The following is an 18,014-nucleotide window of genomic DNA, read 5'->3' on the forward strand; positions in this document are numbered from 1 at the left end:
TCCTCTCAGAGATATTTTGAGTTATCTAATTGCCTTTCATATGTTCCTTTCATGCTTACACTAGACAGAATGAATTCTGCTGTTTGTAGCTGAGATTCCTTCCTAAGATAGGAAGCCAGTTCCAAAAGTTACACAACCCATGCTGTGTATCGAAGTGGCTTAGTGGGGGTGGCCAGACAGTAGGAGGCAAGGATTTACCCAAGGTCAGCTGGAGACAGGATGGCCTCACTTTCATGTCGGCAAATCCATGTCTGCTGTGCCCTGTTGGTCTAACTTTTATTTGTTCATCCTTGAGACACTACTTCTGCCAATGGAGACTGCAGGGTGAAGAAAAATGGTAGGAGAAGTTCTTTTCCAAAATCAAATGGAGTCACTTCCTTGTCTTAGGCAGTGGTTTGGGCATCTCCTTTGTTGCTTTGACTCCTGCTGATACCCTTGCCCTTTCCTTCTATCCCTTCACTGGTGCTAGTTGTAAGATCAGTAAAGGTTTTACCTTTTCACAAGTGGATGTTATAGTCTTTGAAAATGTAAAGATAAAAACTAATGGAGGAGATACAGGTGACAGAGGCAGAGATAAAGATGGAGAGAGAGAAAGGACAATGAGAGAGAGAGACAGAGGGAAACAGAAACAAAGAGGCAAAAAGTGAGAGAGACTGATGGCAGATATGATCTCTGGTGAGTTAGTTTCTGTGGTAGTAGCTTCTACGATGGCCTCAGTGAGCCTCACGTCTGGTCTTTGCACCCTGTGTAGTCCTTTTCCACACTGAATCAGGGCTGGGCTGTGTGACCAGTAGAGGATGGTGAAGGTCACAGTGGTGATTCCCAAGGCGAGGTCATAGAGTGCATTGCAGCTTCTGCTTTGGCTTCTTGGGCCATTTTCTCTCCAGGAAGCCAGTTGCCATGTTGGAAGGACACTCATGCGGCTCTGTGGAGAGCCCACATGAAGAGAAACCAACTTGGCCATTGCAACTTGTTGGCCATGGGAGTGAACCTCCTGGGAGGTGGGTCTTGTGGTCTTGGTCCATCACTGAGATGACTGGACTGCAGCTGATACCCGGCAGCAATCACCTGAGAGAGCCTGAGCCAGAGATGCCCAACAAGGCTGCTTCAGCTCCTTGATCTGCAGAGCTGGGGGAGATCGTGATTTCTGTCGTTTTGAGCTACTGAATGTCAGATTATTTGTCACACAGCATTAGATACTCAATATAGTTCTCTTGCTGCCCTTCTTTTTTGGTAAAATGCCCTAGTGTCTGAGGTAAGGGCAGACAATGGACATGTTTGGGAACCTCTTCTCTTCTTCTACTGGTGTTATTGTTTGGCTTCATAGACTCGCTTGTTCTTCACTTAGTAGAAATTCCTCTTGGGCTCTGGTAGAAAGCCGAACATTATTTTTAGTTTTCAGTATTATTGCACCTGTAATTCTCCTGGGTCTATTTTTGTAAGTATTTCAATGGGAAGGTGGATGAGGATAAATCAAATACTATTATCTTGCTGTTCTCTTAACCAGGAAATCAAAAATCTATAACTGCTCTAGGTTGTTACTTATGTATTCCATCATTACACAGTTTTGAACACGTAGTTCCAAACCATGTTATCTTGCTTGTTCATTTATTTATTATTTACATGTGCCATTATATTGTTTTATCATATGTTAGAAAGTATCCATAAAATATGAATTTAGGAAATATGAGAGAAAATAAATAGAAATTCGAATACCTTCTTTTTTCTATTCAAATGGTTATTGGGGCACCCAGGTGGCTCAGCCAGGTAAGCATCTGACTCTTGATTTCAGCTTAGGTCATGATCTCAGGATTCTGAGTTAGAGCTCCACATTGGGCTCCACACTCAGCAGGGAGTCTGCTTGAGATCCCTCTCTCCTTCTGCCCCCCCCCACTCATGTGCATGCTCTCTCTCTTTATAAAATAAATCTTTAAAACCAAACAAACAAACCAAATGGTTGTCTTGGCACTGATGGTAAATATGTCCCTTCTCCCACTTTGGAGACCACTGATCTCCCATATGGTTAGCTTTTGATATTCATGTATTATGTGTATGTTATTTAAAGACAGAGGTCCTGCTTTATTATCTTTTCCAAGATTGCAGGGTTGTTACTACATCATGTTTTTTTTTTTTAATATTTTATTTATTTATTTGAGAGAGAGAGAGAGTGAGAGAGAGCAGAAGCAGGGGGAGGGGCAGAGCCCTGATGTAGGGCTCAGTCCTAGGACCCCAGGATCATGACCTGACAAGAAGGCAGATGCTTAACTGGCTGAGTTACCCAGGCACCCCTCCATCATGCTTCTTAAAAGAAAGAATGATGAATGACTATGAATGAGTGAACAAAGGTGGAGTTAATCTTCTCTAAGTTTCAGAGCCCCTCTCTGCTACACTCACTGAGAACTTTCTCTGTGTGAGGCACTCCCTCGGAGGACAGGTCTGGACTTATTTCTAAGACAAATTGTGTTCTGTTTTCCCTATCCATCCCACATCGTGACATATGCAGGTCCCCCAATCACACCCCCACACACAACAGTTTTCTCCTTCTCTTTCAAGCTGTCTTCCAGGCCTGGCTCTCTGGCAAATAGCCATCACCAATGAAGACCTTTCTAGTGAGTACATATGTGGGGGAGGATTTTCCTGGCCCTTAACCAACTTGCCTCACCAGGACTCAGGCTGTCTGGCTTTCTGTCTTCTTACATTTCCTGGAGCTGAGGAGTTGTGGCAGATACAATAATAACCAGCTTGTCAAGCCTCTTTGTTTGGCTGGGCATCTCTCTTGCATAGTCAGTCGACTTAGATCCTCATCCCCATTTAGGCTTCTGAGCGACTGAGTGAGTTAGAGTCAATGTCACCACTTCCCTCCTGCAGCCCATCCTCCATTCCACTGGCTCTTCTGCCTGAGGTTGTGCAAGCAACTGGGAACATGTCAGAAGGCATGAAGGGGCAGCTTCTCTGGGAGAACAGCTAGGTTTCTTCCTCTGTGTGTACACATGCACATGCATGCATTCAGAGAGTTATGGGAGGATATACTTAGTTGGATTTAGAAGATCTTAGTTTGATCTCTGATCCCTGGATTCTTCTTTGTTGGATCTTGGCCAAGACAGCTGAATTGGGACCGTGGTTGGGAGTCCCTGGGATCACACCTGGTGATACACGATCACAACGGAGTATTGCAGCGGATATGGATCTGGCAGCCCGGAAGCTTTGAATGACGGGATAAGCCCCCAAACCTAAGTGGCTGGAAACAACAAAGTTTATTTCTCACCAAAAAAAAAAAAAATAATAATAATAATAAAATTTATTTCTCACTAATGCTGTGTGTCCATCATGGGATATCTGGGGGTCTGCTTCACTTTGGGACTCCGGCTGATATGAGACCATCAACTGCCATGATGGAGAAGAGAGAGATGGCAAATTGCATGTTGCTAACATTTTTTACAGGGGGACTGTCACTTCTGCTCCCGTTTCAGTGGCTAAAGCAAATCATCAGGGATGACTGTTTTCCAGGGAGGCTCAGAAGTACAATATTACCATGTGACCAGAAGGAGACAGAACTATAATATATGTGAACAGTGCTGGTGACAGTCCATATCTTTTTCTTCTTTTGGATAAATTTTTTAGTTTCTGAATTCTGCTTTTCTAAGATGAAAGTCAGATATTTACTGTGGTGGACAGAGTAATGTCCACACAAAATTACTCCGCACAGGAGTAATGTCCTGATGCCCAGAACCTGTGACTGTATTTTACATGACAGAAGAGACTTTGCAGATATGATTAAATTAAGGGTCTTGAGATGGGAAGATGACCTGGGGTTACGCTGGTGGGCCCAATGTAATCACAAGGATCCTTATAAGGAAGGAGAGAGGGTGGAGAAGCAGAGTCGGACATGTGAGGATGGACACAGCGATGGAGCGATTAATGCAAAGAGGCCCACAGGCCAAGGAATGCAGGCAGCTTTTAGCAGCTGGAAGAGCAGTGACTTGGCAGTGGTGGTGGAGTTAAAAAGTGACCAGATCTCTACAGAGAAATGACTTGGCCAGATCTTTGTAAGAAGCTCGAATTGAGGAGCGAGATATATAATTCATTTTGCTCTTATGATTACATTGAATCATTTTCCTTTTTTACCCCATTTGATACATATCTGGATTAATTGCCCAATAACAATATCAACAACCCACTTTGGCATATGTCATGATGTCCAAGAGACGTTCACTAATACCATGACTTCTGATTCAACGCCTGGTGCCATTAGTTCATCAGAACTGGAGCTGCCCCATTGATGAATATTTCAGTGTTTTTGCTGTGTGACACCTAATGACATAATGCAACAGCATTCATCCAATGTTCACAAGTCTTCTTCTTCTTTTTTTTTTTTCCACAAGTCTTCCCGTTGACTGAATGTACCGTGTTTAGGCTGATCTGGGCTGGGCTCAGCTAGAGAGGTTCTGGTTCGGACTTTGGAAGTGACTGAGCCTGATCCCAGCCTCCAGGTTGGGCTCAGATCTGGGTTCTGGGCTGGGCGGGGAGCACAGAAGCATTCCCAATCTTCAAAGTGAGGCCAATCTCACTTTGAGTCTCTGCTCCTGTTGGGAAATTCTAACGTCCTATTGGCTAACATAGGGCACGTGGTTAAGGTGAAGCCAGGGTGTGGCAAAAGGGGGAGATGCAGAGCCTGTTACTGGGGCTGTCAAAAGTTAGACCTCATCGGATCTAACTCTGTCACAACAGAGAAGGAAATGGTGGCTCAGGGAAATTAAGGTTGTTTTCCTGGATCTCGTAGGAAGTGTGTCTTCTGAGTCAAGGCTACTTTTCTCTTCATTGTGCCGTATGACCATCATGACAGAACTGAAGCCTTCTAGCAGGTAACCTGTGCACTAATGCCTCATTTTGCCCTAGACTTGTCTTCCTGTTTCTGGAGGTTTATCTGTTTTCAAACTACAGTGTGTGAACAGCCCAGCTCTCCATTCATCCCTCTGGGGGAACTCTCTCTCTACAATCAATTCCATCCCCCTGTCTGGGATGACATGTCTCTCTTTGGGCCTTTGTCTACTCATCTGTAAAGAGATATAGTTGTCTGTCATATGCCAAGGGGTGGCAGCTCCCTATACACAGAGGAATTGCTTTGCTGGCAGCTCGTAGGCTGCTCCAGCCCCTCTTCTATGGCGTAGTGCCTTCCTGGCCCACGAGCCAGGAGCCGTGTCTCAGGCACATTTAGAGCAGGGGACTATCCACGAGGTGGGAGCCGGTCCTGCTCTGAGGCTGCTCAGACCCGACATGGAGTATTGTGTTATGGAGCAGCCTTATAAGTGGAGGCTGGTCTGGGAGGGGAGAGTCTAGAGGGATCATGGGGACCGAGTGGCTGGGGGTCCTCATGCACATTGGGCCTGGGTGAAAGAAGCCTTGGGGGAGTGGTGACATGATGGGTATTCCTGTTACCAGGTTTAGTTCATTTTAATAAGCAGTTCTTGAGCTCAGCAATGTGCCGGGACCTTGGCACATTGGCACACAGATGAAAGAGTTCTTGCCCTCGGGAAGCTTGGGGTCTAGTAGGAGAACTGAGGGCATTGCAAAAACAGTTGCATTTGTCAAGCGTGGCAAGAATGATGCAAACGAGAACATGGTTGTTGGGGGGTACTCAGCAGCTTTTGGGCTTGTCTGAAAGGGGTAAGCTATTCTCTACCTGTCTCGCTGCAAATAATAAATGGCTGTGTTGCATGGGAGCTCCTATCCCAGCATTTCGTGTTTCCATAGGGGGAAGGGAAATCCTACACCCAAGAGGGAAAGATGAGGGAGAAGCCGTGCTGGCATCTTTCTCCATACCCACAATCCATTCCTTCCTCCCCTGGAAGGAGAAGTGATTCTGATCCAATTAGTGAACTTGGGGGAAGGCACTGAGTGGGGTCCAGAGTCCCTGGTGTTGTAGTGCCTCTCATGAGAACTGGAACCTGTTTGAGACCTTAGGTTTAAGGAAGTGAAGTGACTTGGCCTCCTTTGTCCTTGGCTGTGACAGAGACTGGAGGCCCATCCAGAGATCCTGAGGCTGCCTCTGCACAAAGGGAATGGGTGGTGGCAGGGGACCAGTTAGCAGCTGTGATAATGATGGCGACAGAGGTGGGTGAGGAGCAGGCAAAGCCTGGGAAGAGCTGAATCAAAGGAAGAAAGGAAGGCTCTCTGGGTGATGGACAGGAATTCCAGAACCATCCAATGGCGGATGAGGAGTTGATGGCACATTCAGGTTCCCAGCTCAGGTGAGCCTGTGGGATGATGCTGGCACCTGTTGCCTCAAGAGGGAACCAGGCTCACTCAGTTTTGGATCTGAAGGAGTCCTGACCTTGAACTTGGGTTCTCTTTGAGCAGCCATGCAAATATCTCAGCAGGAGACTCGAGAACAGAATTTACAAAGTGGAGACCTTCAGGCTGAATCCAGCCCCTTGATGATGTGTTGTTTAACCTAATTTTAAAAGCTGTGAATTAGAGGCGCCTGGGTGGTTCAGTCCATTAAGTGTCTGACTCTTGATTTCAGCTCAGGTCATGGTCTCAGAGTTGTGATATCGAGTCCTGTGTTGGTCCCCATACAAGGAGTGGAGTCTGCTTGAGATTCTCTCTCCCCCTTTTGACCCAATTAAAGAAATAAAAATAATAATAAAAGCTCCGAATTAGTTAGAGGGAAAAAAGTATAAGATTATAGTAAAAATCTGGATTTCAATTTTTTTTCTTAAAAAATAAAAAAAATTAGGTGTCTTTGGGTCCACCTTCCTGGTTGGCAATAATGTCTTGATGCCCCTTCTGCTGGGGCAGGAGCCCCACTTTGCCACTGTGTCCACGGATCTTTGTTTCACAGACTCACTCAACTTCCTTCCCAGCTGGGTCCAGTGGGCATTTGAGTTTGTAGCCCTCACTCCCCCTGGAATGTTGGGTTTTCCCTCTTCTGGGTCAGAGATGCTTTTGAGATCTTAAATTAAGTGAACATTTTTTGCAGAGAGATGCACTGTGCACTTCCAAGTTTTGCAAACAATTATGGGTGCTTTCCAGACCCCGACCCCAGGCTAAAAATTCCTACTTTGAGAAAAGTAGGATTCATCAGTTTCTTTGAAACATCTCATGGCACAGGCTGGGGCACTTTACAGTTTACAAAGCACACTCCTTGTCCTTGCAAAATGCACCCTCCTGGTCCAGCTCCTCTGTCCACATGCCTGCTCACCCTGCTTCCCTCTGTAGGTGGCCCGGCAGGTGAATAGGGGCCTGGGGCTCTGAGCGGCCAATACAGAGCCCACAGTTGGGAGTAGGGGGCTGGCCCCCAGCACACCCCACCATTCCCGGCTCGAGTTTTAGTTTCCTTCCCACTGCCTTCCATTTGCGAGTCAGTTATAAATAGCTCAAAGAAGATTTTATTTCCAGCTTCGAAGTGACATGTGCTGTCAGCAACACCGCAAAACACTTCATTGATGTTTTCAAGGGGGTGGGGAAGAGGAAATAAAATTGCTTATTTGCCCAAAGCGATGTGAAGCGAACTGAAATCCATTGACTCTCCGTGGGACTCTCTGCTTTTCCCAAGTGAATGGATTTTCAAATTTGGAACACAGGTGGCCTTCAGGCTGAAACGGCAGCCGTCTGCCTCTCTGATTAATTCAGACAATGCCACAGTCGAGGAGGATTTGGGGGGGGGCTCCCCTCCCCACCCGGACCTGGGAAAGCCACAGGATGGGCAGTGAGGCAATTCCTAACACTTTGGGGGCCTCCGGCGGCCTTGTCTGAGGCAGGCAGGCGATTGCTTTGCTACTTCTCTACAGGTCAGGGCAGAGGCAGGACGGAGAAGGCATTTCTTCTCACTCTGAGCCTACTCCGCAGACAGGAAATCACAGCCATACCTTGGCAGTCAGAAGAGGAGGGCTAGTGTTCCCATCGGGGTGACACTGAGGTGCTTTTCAATGATATTATGGCCAAGAGTAGACGGGGACAACCCGTGGAAGGAGGGCCGGGCACAAGCGTGGCAAGAGGAGGGAAAGTCACCTGCCGTTGCTAGCTGAGCATTCCAAGCGGAGCCTGGGGCCGAGTGCTAGTAAATGAAAAGATACTTCAGGTCCTGGTTCGTGGTCCAAGAAGCTTCCAGACCCTGAGCTACTAGAAAAAGTTGAGTTATCTGGGCCTCTTTGTACTCAGCAGTCTCCAAGCTGCTTCTCCACGGCCCTTTGAAATGAAGATCCTTATGGGCTGTTGGATAGATGAGCAGATCGTGTGAGGGGCTAAGTAATTCGCTGGAGGCCACACAGCAGTTCGAGGCTGAGCCTGGCAGTGCAGCCCAGAGCCCGTCTCCTGAATGCTTGGCCTCATGGCCTCAGTGAACAGAGCAGAATGAAGAGAGCACCAACTGCCAGAGGAAAAGGAAGCCTGGAGAGAGGAGAGAGAGAGAGAGAGAGAGAGAGAGAGAGGCAGGTAGAGGCCGTCTGCTACAGTATCTTGGCCTGAGTAGGCTCAGATCACCTGTCTAAGAAAGATAAATTGTCACGAGGGGAAGGGAGCATGAGGATGCTCGGAGCTCACCTGAGGCTCCTTTCCCTTTGGACCCCAGAGGGTGGAGACATGAGAGCTCATTCGTGTCCCGACCTTTCCACCAGACCCTGACATCCCCTTCCCCGGCAAGCGTGGCCCACTGTCCTGGAGTCTCCGCACCAGATCAACCTCTCTCCCCCTGCTTGGCGAGGTGGACAGGGCAGGAGTAGAGAGACAGAGGCCTCGAATGCAGCACAGAGACCCTGTTTCTAGTCCTCGGCCTGCCTTCACCCCCTCTGTGAGATATCCATAGCGGGAAGCCAGGGTTGGGGAGGGAGGGACAACATTTAAGTCCCCTCCACCCCACGCTGGACGCCGTGCATTCACGTCTGCAGGCTAGGCCCGGTCACCCCTCTCTGGAGTGGCCGTGAGGGAAGTCCATGCTTTGCATTTTGTAGAGGAGGAACCTGAAATGGTGGTTTTCATGTGCGGGTTTTTTGTATCCCCCACCCTGGAACACGAGCTCCGCGCTGCTGGTGACCTTCTCTCTCTCATTCCCGACTGTGTTCCGCTGAGTGCCTGGGACTCACAGGAGCTCAGATCTTTGCACAATGCATGCTGGAAGTGATTGCCTGGCACCATCATTTGAACCTAGGTCTGTATGTGCACACAGGGAAGAGTGAGCCGGGCCTACTCGTCCCTGTGCATTCACGATGGTGAGGGCCGCCTGGGTGCAGGTCTGCGGGGCTGCGGGGAGCTGGTGTACAGCATGCAGGGAACCGGGGCTGGGGCAGAAATCCGTGGCGTGTAGCGTTCAGCTCCACACAGTCTGTATCTCTTACACTCTGACCATGCGCTCAGCCTGGTATTTGGGGTCTGAATTACACCAAAGAAATATGATACAGGTAATTAACTTCAGAAGTTGGAATGAACGAAAGAAGGAAACTTATTCTCTTTTTCGGGTCTCCGTTTCTTCAAGCATAAAATGAGGAGTTTGGATTTTACTAGATGTTGTCTTCTTCCCAGACTGGAAGCTGCACAAGGGTAGGGTCTCCCCAGAGTGGACCCTGAGACAGGTGTTTGGGTGCAGTTAGCTCACCAGGGAGGCGATGCCAGGGAGCACTGCATGAGGGTGGGAAGGGATGCAGGGACAGAGGGAAGCCGCCAAGGTGGTGTGGCTGTCGCTGCTGTGGGAGGCTGGGAGCCTGCCTCCCTGGGGACCTCTGGGACACTGCTTCAGACACACCCCAGCACTGTCCTATGGCAGGTTGAGGGGGTTGGGGTCCCTCATCCACCAACCCCATCTCTGGTTGGTCCATGGTTGTCCTGGACAGAGATTGCCTGGCAAGTCCAGCCTGCCCCATAGCCACGGGCTGTAAGGCATCGTCAGGTTGAGAGACATAGGGAGCCTGATATATGAGGACTGTGGGCAGGAGGCCCTCAGGTGGGTAGGGAACCACCGGCACCTGTCTCTGCAACAGGGACCATCTTTGTCCCTTTGACCCACTTCTGTCTCCCTGTGTAGGAGGCACTGGGTGCATTTGTGTTGAAAGAATAAATAAATGAATGACTTCTCTCTCCAGCTCTGATTTCCCCCAGTTCGATGGTCTCTGAAGCAACAAAGACCGCTGGATACCGGAGTGTAATGAGGTGGTGCCCTGTGCTGGTGGGGACCGGGGTGGTGGTGAGGGGTCTGCTCGGCTGGAGGAGCGAGGAGGCTCCCTGTGGCGGTGGGACCTGAGCCAGGCCGTGGAAGGTACTCGGGGTTTTCAGAGGGGGTGAGGAGAAGGCATGAGAGTCAGAGAGGCAGCCTAGGCACGCGCAGAGAGGCAGGCAAGAGCGTGGCATCCAGGGAAGCCCTTTGAAGGCCACTCTGATCCTGTGTCGGGACCTGCGCCCCTTGGCTCGCTGATGGTGGCCTGGGGTCGGTACCACCAGCTGGCACTGCCCTGGGAGGCCTCTGTTTCTCTCCTGTTAGCCCTGGCCTCGGGCTCCTCTCTCCTTCCCATCTCCCCTCGCCCTCCGACCCAGGGGAGCTGTGATGTGGCCTTCAGATGGGGCCTCCAGTGTGGCTCTGCTCTTCCTGGTGGAGAGACGTTAGGTAGGTGACTTCATGCTGAACCTCACCTGCAACTGAAGGCGGCAATAGTGCTCACCTGGCGGTGGTGCTGTGAGGTTTAAAGGAGTGAGCCCAGGGATCCCTGGGTGGCTCAGCGGTTTAGCGCCTGCCTTCGGCCCAGGGCGTGATCCTGGAGTCCCGGGATTGAGTCCCACGTCGGACTCCCTGCGTGGAGCCTGCTTCTCCCTCTGCCTCTCTGTCTCTGTCTCATGAATAAATAAAATCTTTAAAAAAAAAAAAAGCAGTGAGCCCCGGTAGGCCTGGCCCCCCACGGACCGGGCAGGTCAGACACCCGTTTCTCCCTCACCTGTGGCAGAGAGCGCCAAGACAGGGTATGTGGGGCTTAAGCGCCCTGTGTGCTCCCCGTGATGGATACTTATGAAGCTTCTCCTGACCTCTGAGACTGGCTTTGCTTCCCAACCGTCACATCTTCATCTCCTCCTCCTTCCCCTATCAGCCTCTCACCACCTGGGCCACCCCACACTCCCCTCCGCTCAGCCTCCGGCATCCTGGACCTGGGCCCATTTCTGGCAATGTGACAGGTGCCGGGGAGGGGAGAGCAAGGCCCCTGATGATCGGGGCGGGGGGCGGGTGTGGGCCATGTCCGGGCTAGTGGAGGGAGCGTGGATGGGGTGGCATGGGGTGGGGGATGTTCTGTTCGTCTTCTGCTGTGTGACCCAAGCAAGTGAACTTACCTCTCTGAGCCTCCAGTTTGTTTCGAATCTGAAGGGGGTGGGTTGATGGCAGCTGTAGCCTGGGAGAGCTGAGTGGACACGACCATGCAGGTGCCAAGCCCAGTTTCGGCTACAGCCTTGTCATTTGCCTCCTTCCCATGAGGAAGAAGCGGGGAGACGGTGAGCCTTGGGGGCTGTGATCGCAGGAGTAAAGGAGATGAATGGCGTCCCAGAAAGGCTCGGTTCTGGGGCTGCTGCTCCTCCCCGCGATCTTGGGGGAGATGGTCCCCTGCTCCCAACGCGGCTCTGGAGGCGAGACATGGGCGTAATCACCTCTTGCTCGTGACTTTCTCACAGGGCTGTCATGGAGACCAAGGCGCCCAATGAATGAGAAAGGGCTTTGTGGGAGGCCGTGCGGGACGTGGGCATGCAAGGTTACTACTGCTACTGTCGGGGCGATTGAGGGCCGCTATATTTGGGCCTAGCAACCTTTCTTTTCCATAATATTGCCCCAGTTTCCCTTCGGACACACCAAGGCCACCTTGGTCTCAGCTCATGGGATGTGGGGAGGCTACACCACCCTCCTGGTGGCAGGAAGAGCCCAGCTCCGGCCAGCTGTCACATCCTGTTTCTGTGGATTTAGCAATTCGCTTAGGGGTGGGTGCGGATCCCAAGCCAGGCTGACGAAGTGCGGTCCCTACGGTGGAAGGGTCGGGAGGAGGGGTTTGCTGCTGTGATTATAAGCTGCGAGGCTCTTCTAGGGAGGTGGGGTAAGGTGATGGTTCACTGTGTGGACTCTGGAAGCAAACTTGGGCTCTTATTCCAATTTTGCCATTTTTGGAGCTTGCATGACTTTGAGTCAATTACTTAACTTCTCAGTGCTTCAGCTTTGACATCTATGGAAAGGGATTAAAATACCATCCACTTTGTGGTGTCATGGAGGGGTTTAAGTGACTATGTGTTTAGAAATTTTCGAGAATACTGTCAGGACCGATACCTTACCGAGTATCAGCTGTTAGGTTAGACTGGCACTGCCAGCATCACATGTACGGAGGTTCTGTCTGGCATTGAAGCCAGCACAGACGTGGGAAGACAATCCTGATAGTATCACCTGAGCACCTGGATCCATCTGTTCCTGAAACCAACAAAGCTCTAGAACTTCTTATTTAAGTAGATTGAAGTTGAGTATCTGTTACATGCAACTAAGGGTCTTTACTGCTGTAATTATTATTTCCACATGAAAGTATTGGTGGTTATGTGTCCCCTGCCTAACTCACTGGCCTCCTTTTCCTTGCTCCCACTTGTCCTCTACTTCCAGCATTTCCAAACTTGCGGAACCCTAAGCCCATCCCGTTCCTCCTCCTCTGTGACTTTGCACATGCAGTTCTCACCCCGGGGATGCCCTTCCTCACTGGGTTGCCCCTTCCTCTGGTGCACTTGCTCTGAGGCTGGATTAGGGTCCCTTCCTGTATTTTGCACACCAGGCACTCTTGCCAGGAATGCTTCCCCCTTCAGCCCAAGACTGTGATTACCTTGAGGGCAGGGACCGTTTAGGTGGGAATAAAACACCTCTGAATTCCCAGGCGCTGGCATGGAGGGTGCTACCTAGAGGTTGCTCAACTCCCATTCATGGAAGGACCCACAAACACCATATGAGCGGGGAACACAGGCTGAAAGACAGATGTGAAGTGCCAACATTTCGATATGCTAAGAACCCCTAATGTGATTTGTTAAGAAAATTAAGCGTTTCGAAAGGTGCCAAGGGAGGCAGCCCATTGGGAACCCGTTCTGTGGCTGAGGTTCCTGTTGGATACCTGCTGATGGCCACTTTGGCCGTGTCACTGGCAGTGAAGCTGACTTCCTCCTGACAGGTGCTTGATTTAATAAAAACCCCTGAACTCATATCAGCCTTGACATGCCCAGGGAAAAAGATGGCAAATTAGAGAGATGGAAACTCCACTCTGGTGCAAGCCAAGATTTAAAAGGCCCTGGTAACCCTTATTTATGGAGTTTAGGTTTTCCTTTAGCCCTTGGGTGAGAATGGGGCGGGGGGGTTTGCAGGGGCCCTAAGTACTAATGAATTTTGTGCTGTGTTCTGCCTCCTGGCACGAAGTGCTTAATAAATGTTCCCATCTTTCTGCAGGGAAATCTCTCTCTGCGCTAATTGCTGTCAGCATCCATCAGGATCGCCGAGAGAGCAACATCCCAGCCAGAGGGGCCTTGGGCTGGAGCTCCATCACCAGGAGACGGCCTCCCTGGGAAGGCCCGGGGACCGGACGCCGCTGCATCTGCTGGGCGTCTCCACCGGGAGGTGCCAAGGAGGCGCACACAGCCCCAGCCTGGGGGGCCAGCAGGCCCACCGACCCTACCTGGGAGCCCCTGGCTCTGGGGGAGCCCTGAGCAACCACGTGGGGGGCCCGGGGCGGCTGGGCTACGGGGCACCGGCTTCCATCAGCCTCTTAGACCAGTCCCCGTTTATCTCCTTTAGATCTCAGGCCAGCCCCGAGAGGTTCTGTCAAAGGGGTTCTGCTGGATTCAAATAGAAAGGTTTGCAACACGGACCCCTAGTCCAACCCTCACCTTTCACAGGTGAACAGACACAGCCCTGAGGCGGGGTGGGGGTGTGTGAGGAGGGAGGCACCCCAGCCAGGGTCACACCTGGGATGTGAGGACCCCGGGTCTCCCGAGAGTGTTTCTGTTCTGTTTGTGTTTTGGATTTCTCACACCCCAGGCCCGGGTCATATTCCTAAACTTGTGCAAGCGCCCACTCCCTGGGTGTCAGTCTCAGAGACGGCGCAGGAGGGAGGCTGGGGGAGGGAACCAGCCTCCCCAGGGGCAGGGCAGCACGCGCTTGCAGGGCGACGTCCTTGGGAACGTGACGTGTATAGTTATTTAGTGAGTATTTACCAATCGCACATCAGGTGCTGAGGGTACAGGACAGGACGAAACGAGGCGCAGGTCCTGCTCCGCGAGGGCTCGTGTCCAGGTGGGGAGGGTGAGGAAGCAGAGACGTGAACCTAGAAAGGATACGGTTATGGCTTAGTCTCGGGCAGCCAGAGGCAGACTACTGTGGCGGGGTGCGATGGAGGCCAGGGCGGGGGTGTCTGAGCCGGGCCCCGGGAGGGGAAGTCGGGTGGTTCAAGGCCTGGGACAGAGGCCTCGGCAGCCCCTGGGGGAGCGTGCGGAGTCCACTGGTCTCTGCCTTCTATGATCGGATTGTGGGATCCGAACGGCATCCTTTCTGCACCTGCTTCTGCCTTTCGTTTCCCCCTGTTTCCGTGGGGGGCGCTCCCCGCTTGGGTCAGAGGGTGCACTTCCACTGGGGTCGCGGTCACGGGACTTTACTCCTGTATTCGGGTGACGGGTTTTCTAGTTTCTTCCACCCCTTCCTCGTCTGCGCTGGCTTCCATGCTGTCTTCTGCTCTCCTTGGCGGGGTCCCTTCCCGTGTCCCTTCACTTGCTCGCCTCCCATCTCCTCTGCTGTCTATTCCCTTTGGGGGGAAGCCCCCCCTTCACCCTTGGCAGCTGCCTTGTCAGTCACCATCGGCCTCCAGGCGGGCCCGGGGTGTCTCCCCTGCATGTCCCTTTCTTTCTTAGGGACCAGCAGCCACACGGCTGGTTACTTGGGCTCCTTGAAGCTACTCTGGCTTCACTCCCACAACACTCTCCCGCTCTTCCCCCTCCGTCCCAGACTGTTCCCACTCCCTGTCCTCTGCTGGGTCCCCTCCCCTGCCCTGGGTCTAACTGTCCGACCACCCCAGGGCTCCATGCTGGGTCCTCTTTCTTCCATACCTACGCACTCTCCTTACGTGACCTCATCACTTCCATGGCTTTAAATACCGTCCTCATGATAATGACTTCCAAATTTGTATCTCCAGCACTAACATCCTGACGCTGCACACTCATACATCCCGCTACTTGACATCTCCACTTAGATGACTAATGGGCACCTCAGCTCAATACGGCAGAAAGTCTCACTTTTCCACCTTAGCCCCAGAGCTGCTCCCCTCTCACTTCCCGTCATTTTGGTGAATGTCACCACCTTCTCCTGGTTGCTTGAGCCCAGGGCCCGGGAATCACGTTCGGTTCATCTGAGCACCCAGCCCACACGTGAGGCAGGCGGGCGCCCTCCTCAAGAGAGATCCTGAGCCTGCCTGCTTCCCTCCATCTCCCTGCTGCCACAAGGCCCCCAACCTCAATCCCAGCCCTGACCCCACCAGCTCCCTTCGCTCCACTGGTCTCCATCCTGCTTCTATCACTTTGTAGGATCTGATCTCTTCTTTACATGGCACCTGCGCCCTCTTTAGAAAAATGGAACTCAGATCTCATCACTCACCAACTGAAGGACCTTTAAAATCCCCAATTGCACCAGCATTTAAATGATTTGCTACACTTACCAAGTCTCCAGCTGAGCTGCCCCCCCCCACCTCTGCCTCTGACTTCATCCCGCGTGGCACTTGCCTTCTCTCACATATTGCTCACTATGGCCTTCGGCTTCCCTCCCTCCCTCCCTCCCTCCCTCCCTCCCTCCCTCCCTCCCTCCCTCCCTCCCTCCCTTCCTCCCTCCGTATCCTCCTCCCCTAAACACGAAATCCATTTCCACCTGACAGCCTGTGTTCCTTTTCTATTGCCGTGTAACAAATCGCCACAAACTCGTCAGCATGCACAGTGGCTCCGTCGTGTTGGCTCCCTGTCTGTGCTCCTTCCCAATCTGTTACGGGGACTCGCCACCTTGAGGGTGTAGGGTGGGGAAGGGACGGTCTGGCAAAGGGTCCCGGGAGGGAGCAAAATAAAGCCATCCAGAAGCTTTTGCCCTGCCCTAGCCTCTTCAGCAGAAACAGCACCCCGCGACTCATCGGGGGCTGGAAGTCATAAGGCTGCAGACGACAAAGGGAAGCACACGTGTTACGTGAGGATAGTAGCAGTGATCTGAGAGCCCCACGGTGAGGGGTCACTCTCAGCCTGTAATTGTTGCCAGGCAGTGTCAGCTCCGGGGCGGGGAGTCACTTTGGGACAGGAGGAGAGCGGTCACATCTGTGGGGATGCTTGCACATGGGTTGTTCTGGAAACGGTGACAGGACCAGTTGTGCCACAGGTGCAGCTCCGGGCCAGTTGCTGGTGGGGCAATGGCGTGGGGAAGGGGTGCTGGGGAGACCAGCCTGCCTGGCGCCTTCTGGGGTCTGGCAGGGTGATGGGTGCGCCACCCAACTCTCAGCTCTCTGACGTGACCAGCTCCTGCTGGCCATCCTCTGGAGGACACTCCTTCTCCCATCTCCTTGGATGAGCCCCGCAGGTTCTCCCAGCTCCTTCTGATTTCTCTTCTTTCCAAGTCTGGGAGAAGTGCCTCTCTCTGCTCCCATTTCCAGAACTTCCTTCTCTCTTACCACGGCATAATTTGCTGCTTATGCTTTCTGAACTCTTGGAGGCCAGGGACCATGTCCTTCTTTTCCATCGCTATTGCACCAACACCAAGCACATTTCTTGGCAATTAGCAAGTGCTCACTTTGTGCTAATGTAATGAGTCCGTAATGCAGCTCTCATGGTGAGCCTGACATGCAGTCTGTGAAATAAGCCTTGTAAACTTCACATTTCTAATGAGGAAACAACACGAGAGCAGTAACATAACTTGCCCAAGGACACGATGCTAATGAATCATAGAGCTTGGTTTGAATCATCATCATTATTATTGTATCGATAGTTTCGATTTACTGAGCACCTACTATGTACCTGGCATGGTACTTGGTTCTTCATATGCATCATCTCTTACCCATCTTCTCATTAATCCTGGAAGTTATATATTATTCTCATGGTATGAATGGAAAAATTGAAGATCAGGGAGGTTTATTACTTTCCCAAGATTATTATAGTATAGTGATGACAGGGCTTGGGATCCAGGTGTGCCTCATACCAACACCCATGCTCCTTTTGCTGGACATGCCTGCTCCCAATCTAATAATGGGAGGCAAGGTGGATACAAAAAGGGAACAGCAAATGTGGGTGATGAGTTCACACTATGATGGCTGAGTGTCCTCAAAGTTAGTGTGTGACACAAAGAGACTGAATATCAAATAATCTTTGCTGATAATGACTTGACTGTCAAGCTTAATCAATCGGAGAAGATCATTAAAAGAAAAGATTCATTCCCCAAGGGGGTTGGGTGGAAGCCACAAGGAAAATGGAGATTCTTTCCTTCCAGAGAAGCAAAACTGGTCAGTGTATAGGGCCAAGAGACATAAAGCTTTTGGAAGTGAGGGTGAAAGCCATTTTGCTGTTGTTCCCCGTACATTTTCTCTGTTGGATTTTGGGCTGCTGAGGGCAAGGTCTTCATTGTTACATCCCCAGCATCGGGCACATGAATGGCCCATAGTAGACACTGAATATGTAAGGTCTAGCAACACAAATGCACAATTGTCCACAATCCTGATCACTTATGAGGTGTCTTTTGGTCTGTCACCAAAATATTTTATTGGGTTTTACCAAGTGGAGGCGAACTTGTGTTTTTGAACTCTGGCAAGCCATTCTATGTGTGTTGTTGTTTTTCATGCTCTATGTTGTCAAGTGGTTTAAAAAAGAGAGCTTGGCTGAGACATAATTGACATCAGTAAATAGCACATATTAATATTTAAATTAATTTAAAAAGTCTGTAAGTTTTGACATATGTATACCCTGTGAAAGTATCATCGCAATCCAGATAGTGAACATATGAATCACCCCAAAAGTTTCCTCATGAC

The 18,014-nt window shown here is 51.0% G+C and overlaps 1 long non-coding RNA gene across 2 annotated transcripts in view; it reads left to right on the forward strand.

Annotated features, from left to right (window-relative positions):
* Positions 1-15,766, forward strand: part of LOC102154124 — a 33,016-nt gene extending 17,250 nt beyond the window's left edge. Inside the window, exon 5 of one of the 2 annotated variants that reach the window (XR_005368747.1) lies at positions 13,427-15,766. This is a non-coding gene — a long non-coding RNA (uncharacterized LOC102154124). Of the gene's footprint in view, positions 1-2,553; positions 3,256-13,426 lie in introns of those variants that run through there. The other variant, XR_005368748.1, reaches the window with a different exon arrangement.
* Positions 15,767-18,014: the final 2,248 nt, after the last annotated feature.

This window comes from Canis lupus, chromosome 13, assembly GCF_011100685.1.
Source record: "Canis lupus familiaris isolate Mischka breed German Shepherd chromosome 13, alternate assembly UU_Cfam_GSD_1.0, whole genome shotgun sequence".
In the NCBI taxonomy this organism is placed as follows: domain Eukaryota; kingdom Metazoa; phylum Chordata; class Mammalia; order Carnivora; family Canidae; genus Canis; species Canis lupus.